The sequence below is a fragment of the Monodon monoceros genome, unplaced genomic scaffold (genome assembly GCF_005190385.1).
Source record: "Monodon monoceros isolate NGI ecotype Baffin Bay Population unplaced genomic scaffold, NGI_Narwhal_1 Super_Scaffold_3, whole genome shotgun sequence".
In the NCBI taxonomy this organism is placed as follows: Eukaryota; Metazoa; Chordata; class Mammalia; order Artiodactyla; family Monodontidae; genus Monodon; species Monodon monoceros.
In genome coordinates, this window is record NW_021703780.1 from 489,905 (window position 1) to 497,146 (window position 7,242).

Below are 7,242 nucleotides of genomic sequence, written 5' to 3' on the forward strand. Positions count from 1 at the left end.
CGCGCGGCCTCCGTCAGCGCCAGCGCCTCCCCGGGCCCGTGGAAGAGCGCCTGCTGGCAGCGGGCCACGGCCAGCTGGCACCAGGCCGCGTACGGCAGACACTCCTGTGCGCGCAGCTCGCGACCCAGCTGGCCGAACTGCTCGCCGGCCTCCGCCACATTCGGCTTCCGCAGGAACCGCTTCTTCAGCTTGTTGCACACCTGGCGGTAGCGCGCCAGGAAGTCCCCGGCCTCAGGCCCGAGGCCCGCACCGCCGCCCAGGCCGGTCGCGGAAGCCGCCATGTTCGCCGCTTAGGCACTTCCGGGCGCACTGACGCAAGTGGGCGCACGTGCTGGGCGAAGGCGGCGGGCTGAGACGTGCCCTGCGACGGGCTCCGGCCCACCAGGCGACCGCGCCGGCTCGGCCGCCGGGAGCTCTCGTCGCCCTGGTGATATGCAAAATAGCAAGCACGGAGGCCCGGCCGGGACAGGCTGCGGGTGGTGTATGCAAATCAGGGGCCCTGGGGCGGGGCCTGGCCTGATGTCTGGGGTTCTGTGAGCGGACCAATGGTGCTGGGGCGGGGCCTGGCTGGGCGCCCCTTGTTGCTAGGTGACAGCTTTTTTAAACAAATTTATTTATTTAATTTATTTATTTTTGGCAGTGTTGGGTCTTTGTTGCTGTGTAGGGGCTTTCTCTAGTTTCGGCGAGCGGGGGCTACTCTTCCTTGCGGTGCGTGGGCTTCTCATTGCGGTGGCTTCTCTTGTTGTGGATCATGGCTTCTAGGTGCGCGGGCTTCAGTAGTTGTGGCTCTCGGGCTCTAGAGCACAGGCTCAGTAGTTGTGGCGCACGGCCTACCTTGCTCCGCGGCATTTGGGATCTACCCAGAACAGGGCTCCAACCGGTAGCTGACAGCTTGTTTACTCAGGTTGCCAAGCAGGGCATCTCTTGGCATCTCTAGGGGAACACAACCAAAAACTCTTGACCCTGCGTGACCCTAATTCCGACTTTGCCTATGTGTTGATTGTGTCCTGCCCACCCCAATCCGGATCAAGCCTCAATCTTCCCGTCAAAGCCCCTGCCCCATGGGAGTCCATGCCAAGCGCTCTGTCCACCTACCCCTGCCTCCCGAACCCAGGGCGGTCGGTCACCTTGGCACCTTCACCCTATCACGACGCTGCCCTCACGTGCCATTTATTTTTTCTTTGCGGTATGCGGGCCTCTCACTGTTGTGGCCTCTCCCGCTGCGGAGAACAGGCTCCGGACGCGCAGGCTCAGCGGCCATGGCTCACGGGCCCAGCTGCTCCGCGGCACGTGGGATCCTCCCGGACCGGGTCACGAACCCGTGTCCCCTGCATCGGCAGGCGGACTCTCAACCACTGCGCCCCCAGGGAAGCCCAAAACGCACCATTTTGACTATCTTTAAATGTACAGTTCAGGGCTATTAAGTATACTCACATTGTTGTGCAAATTTTGGGGGGGTTGAACTGATAATTTATTTTCAATCTTTCATTTTTTACTGATAACAGTGATTAGTGCTATAACATTTCCTCTGATCACTGCTTTAAATGCATCCCATAGATTCTGATATGTTTATATCATCATTTGTTTTAGAAATGCTGTAATTTTAATTTGCATTTTTTCTTTCAACCAAGAGTTGTTTAACTAAAGGTCTTAAAAATAATTTCCAGGGACTTCCCTGGTGGTGCAGTGGTTAAGAATCCGCCTGCCAATGCAAGGGACACAGTTTCGAGCCCTGGTCTGGGAAGATCCCACATGCCACGGAGCAACCAAACCCGTGCACCACAACTACTGAGCCTGCGCTCTAGAGCCTGTGAGCCACAACTACTGAGCCTGTATGCCTAGAGCCCATGCTCTGCAACAAGAGAAGCCACCACAATGTGAAGCATGTGCACCGCAACTAGAGAAAGTCTGTGCACAGCAATGAAGACCCAACGCAACCATAAATAAATAAATAAATAAATACATTAAAAAAACCGTCCACATCAAAATAAATAAATAAATAAAATTCCCAGGCAGAAGGCCCTTTTAAAAATGTTTTAATACTTTCTAGTTTTATTTTATTGTGATCAGACAGTGTTGTTTGCAATATTTGTACTTTATGAAATTATTGATCTTTGTGACCTAACATATAATCAATTTCTGTGATGTGGACACCTGAGAAGATGTATTCTTTAATACTAGTGTGCAATGCATAAGATCCACATTTTTATGTTGTCTAGGTCCTCTATGTTATTACTTAATTTTTGCCTACTTGAGCTTAGAGTGGCATATTCAAGTCTCCTATCTTTAGTGTGTTTTTATCTCTGATTCTATACATCTTCTATATTTTTTGCTTCATAAAACTAGTTACTGTGTTATATGATTCATATTGAATTGCAGATTTTAGTGTCAAAAAGCACCCTTCTTTGTCACATTCAATGTTTGGCTTGAATTCTGCTTTGTCTAAGAAACACTACCCCTCTCCCGATTTCTTATTGTTTCCATTTGCCTTGTAAGTCTTTATCCCTTCTTTTATTTTTGGCTTTTTTCAATCATTTTGCTCTCTGTGGTCTGTTGCCTGCAGCATATGATTGGTTCTTGCTTTGTGAGTCAAATTGAAAAGTTTCTTCTTTTAATGGATAAATTAAGCCCATTCACATTTATTGATCTAACTGACATGCTTGCCTCAATTTAGTCATAACTTACAATTATGTATACAATGTTATATTTTATGTCTCCTTCTCTACAAGATGTGCTTTCTATGCTTACTTTTTAAATTTACTTATTTATTTTAGCATTCAAAGAGGTTTGTATTTTTTCTACAAGTACCTTTGTACTTATACCTTTTTGAAACTTTTTATTTTGAAGTAATTACAGAATCAAAAGAAGTTTCAAAAACAGTACAATATTTTACCCATCACATAACTTCCCTAAACAGTAATGTTTGCATAATGTTAGTACCTATACCTTTTAAAAATTGCTTATGGGCACATTGACACAGCATTATCTAAGTACTGGTTTGTTTAAAACTTTTTCTTTTTCTGTAACCTTGATATTTAAAGACTAGTTTCACTGGATATAAAATTCTTGGCTCACACTCTCTTCCCTAAGTTTCTTGAAAATGCTACTTCATTGTTGCCTTCCTTGCTTTGTATGTTGTTTTGGAAAGCCTGGCACCAGGTTAATTAATTTACCTTCACAGGTTATTTGATCTTTTTGCTTAGAGGTCTTAAGGATATATTTTCTTTATCTTTCATGTCTAATAGTTTTACTAGGATATGCCTTGGATTGATCAATTTGGTTAATTTTCCTAGGAACCCAGTGAGACCTTTCAATGTGTGGACTGAGGTCTTTAATTTTGGAAAGTTTTCTTGGATTATAGGTTTAAATCTTTTAAATATTAATTCTGTTCCATTGTTTTGCTTTTCTTTCCCAGTGATTCCAATTTTACAACTGCTTTTCCTTTTTTGCTTGTCTTTCTGATCCTTTTTACTTCGTTCTAAATGTCATTTTCATTCTCTCAGTTATTTTTCTGCCTTTTCCCATGCATGTTATTAAATTTTCTTGAGTCCATTTTTGCTTGGGAACCTTTTAATTTATCCTCAGTTCTGAGATAATTTTATCTTTTTCTTCCATTTATTTTCATAGTTTGAGTAATTTTCTCCATTTTTTAATCAATTTTTTGAAAGTCTGAATCAAGTCCTTGCTGGGATTTGGTATTTTTTTCTTTTTTTTTTTTTTAACTTAGAGTCATATTGAGGTTTGGGTATTTTTCTGTCTTCAAGTTATGTTTACCATGTGGTTTTAGTGCCTTTTAAAATGTGTTCTTGTTATTCTGTATTGTTTTTGGAGGAAATATTGGGAGACATAGACCAAGGCAGCCACCATTGCCTTCAGCAACTGGAAGTCTTATTGAATAGTCTTTTTGAAGTTTCCTAACTTATGAAAACCAAATCTACCATCCCCTACTCTGCTGAATTCACAAGGTATTTTGTTCCTTACCTCAAGGCCCTTCCAGCTGTGTTGATCACAAAGCATATCTTGGAGGTGATCTTAAGTTTGTAACTTGTATAAAAGAAAGCCTATCCCCAGACACTTGGCTGCTATACACTTACCTACTTCTTTATTATAAATGGCAGCCTTGTTTTAAAATTGTGCCTCCTCCACCAGAACTCATATGTTGAAACACTAACCCCCCTATGTGACTGTATCTGGAGATGGGGCCTTTGGGAGATAATTAGGGTTAGATGAGGTCATGAAGGTGGAGACAACAGAGAGCTTGCTTCCTCTCTCTCTCCACCATGTGAGGATACAGTGAGAAGGCAGCTGTCTGCAAACCAGGGTGAGAGTTCTTGCCAGAATCTGACCATGTTGGCACTCTGATCTCAGACTTCTGCCTCCAGAATTATGAAAAATAAATGTCTGTTATTTAAGCCAGCCAGTTTATGGTATTTTGTTATGGCAGCCTGAGCAGACTAAGACAAATTTTGGTACTGAGAAGTGGGGTGCTGCCCTAACAAATAGCTAAGCATGTGGAAGCAACTTTGTAAGTGGGCAATGTATAGAGGCTGGAAGAGTTTTGAGGTGCATGCTAGAAATATGGACATTATAGGTGATTCTGGCGAGGGCTGGGCTCAGAAAGAAGAGAGAAGAGCAGTAGAGAAATATTCTGTCATCTTGGAGAATACACATATCATCGTGACAAGAATGTCACTAGAAATGTGAATGCTAAAGGTGCTTCTGGTGAGCTCTCACAAAGAAATGAGGAACATGTTATGGGACACTGGAGGAAAGGCCATCCTTTTCATAAAGTGTCAAAAAACACAGCTGAATTGTGTTCTAGTGTTTCACCACTGATCAGAAATGCCACATTATCAGATAGTAAGTTTTCATACATCTCTCTATGTTTAGAATCTCTATTCCACTACTATCTATGTTTGCACCAACATGTAATGCTTTCACAATTAGAAAAAATTTTCCTTTTTATTTTTAAAAATTTGACACTAATGAATAAAAATTCCCTTTCTCATATTGGGTAATTTACATCAGTAGGGGAACAGGTTGCTGATGCTACGTTCATCCAGGACCATGCTTTGGAGTCATGTGTCTGCCCAAGTGGGAAAAAAGTTTAACTTCTCATAAAAACACATCTCTAAGAATTTTCACAGAGGTTGTGCTATGCAAAGGCTATATGACCAAGTGGAACTTGTTTGAGGTCAGGCTGGGGGAACACATAAGGATGTACTTCTGTTATGTAGCCTTGTGCTTACTCTTTTCGTAACACATACGTATTGTAATTGCACGTCTAATTGCCTGTCTCCATTATTGAAGTGCATGTTTCATGAGAATAGGGACTGTTCCTTTGGCATGAAGGTGTTGTGAAGATTAAATAACTAAATAATAATAACATAGTAAGTATTCAATAAGTAGTTACTGAATTGAATTGTATTAATGTCATCTAAGAAGATAATAATCCTTTCGTCTAGGAGGGTAATTCTGAGCTGTATCAGTACCTATGAAGTTGGATAAGACTTACTTGCAGCTTTGCAATGACATGAATACACTTTTAAGTATGGTGTAATCTGTAAAAGACTGCTTCTATTACTGAGTTTAAGGGCATGGTACTGAGAAACTTTGTTCTTTCTTTGTTTCTTTCGTTGTTTCTTTCTTTTTTTCCCACACTGGGGGGCATGTGGGATCTTAGTTCCCCAAGCAGGGTTGAACCTGTGCCCCCGGCAGTGGAAGCAGGGAGTCTTAACCACTGGATCTCCAGGGAAGTCCCGAGAAACTTTGTTCTTTAAAATCATAGATCTTAAAAAACTTGACTCTTTGAAATCCTATCAGTAAGAATAAAAGGATCTGAGATGTTCAGAGAAGTCACAACCTTGCCATCTCGTCCAGGTACAATTGTCTCAGATCAGGGTCTTCCATCAAAGAGGGGACACAACATTATGTATTTATCTTAACTCTGGCTCCAAGGACAGTGCATTGAGCCCTTTCTATACCCAGGCCTGTTAACTCTTTTTGTTTTTTAATTTTATTGAAGTATAGTTGATTTACAATGCTGTGCTAATTTCTGCTGTACATCATAGTGACTCAGTTATACATACATGTATATACATATTCTTTTGCATTATGGTTTATCAAAGGATATTGAATATACTTCCCTGAGCTATATACAGTAGGACCTTGTTGTTTATCCATCCATCCGATATATAATAGTTTGCCTCTGCTAATCTCACACTCCCAATCATTCCCTCCCAAGCCCCCCTTTGGCAACCACAAGTCTGTTGTCTATGTCTGTGAGTCTGTTTTGTAGATATGTTGATTTATGTCGTATTTTAGATTCCACATATAAGTGATATCATATGATATTTGTCTTTCTCTTTCTGACTTACTTCGCTTAGTATGACAATCTCTAGGTCCATCCACATTGCTGCAAGTGACACTAGTTCATTCTTTTTTATGGCTGAGTAATATTCCACTATATCTATCTATCTATATCTATATACACACACACACCACATCTTTATCCATTCATCTGTTGATGGACATTTAGGTTGTTTCCATGTCTTGGCTATTGTGAATAGTGTTGCTATGAAAATAGGGATGCATGTATCTTTTCAAATTAAAGTTCTGTCTGGGTATATGCCCTGGAGTGGGATTGCTGGATCATATGGCAACTCTGTTTTTAGTTTTTTTGAGGAACCTCCATACTGTTTTCCATAGTATCTGTACCAACTTATATTCCCACCAACAGTGTAGGAGAGTTCCCTTTCCTCCACACCCTCTCCAGCATTTATTTGTAGACTTTTTAATGATGGCCATTCTGACCAGTGTGAGCTGGTACCTCATTGTAGTTTTGATTTGCATTTCTCTAATAATTAGCGATGATGAGCATTTTTTCGTGTGCCTGTTCCAGGCCTGTTAACTCTTTACTCATTGCCTTACTTTTCTTTGAACCTATGAAAACACTGCTTTATTTAAATTTTATCTAGGGACTTCCCTGGTGGTCCAGTGGTTAAGACTCTGAGCTTCCACTGCAGGGGGCATGGGTTCCATCCCTGGTTGGGGAACTGAAACCCACATGCCCTGCAGCATGGCCAAAAAATAAATAAATAAATTTCATGTAAATCCCACCAAGACCTCTAAAAACACCTATCTCTCTTTTTTGAGGCTGAACTTTGTTTCTCTTTTGAAGGAGCAAAAGTAAAGTTCAGTTTTTGTTTTCAGATTTGAGTGATTTGATTGTATTTTAACATG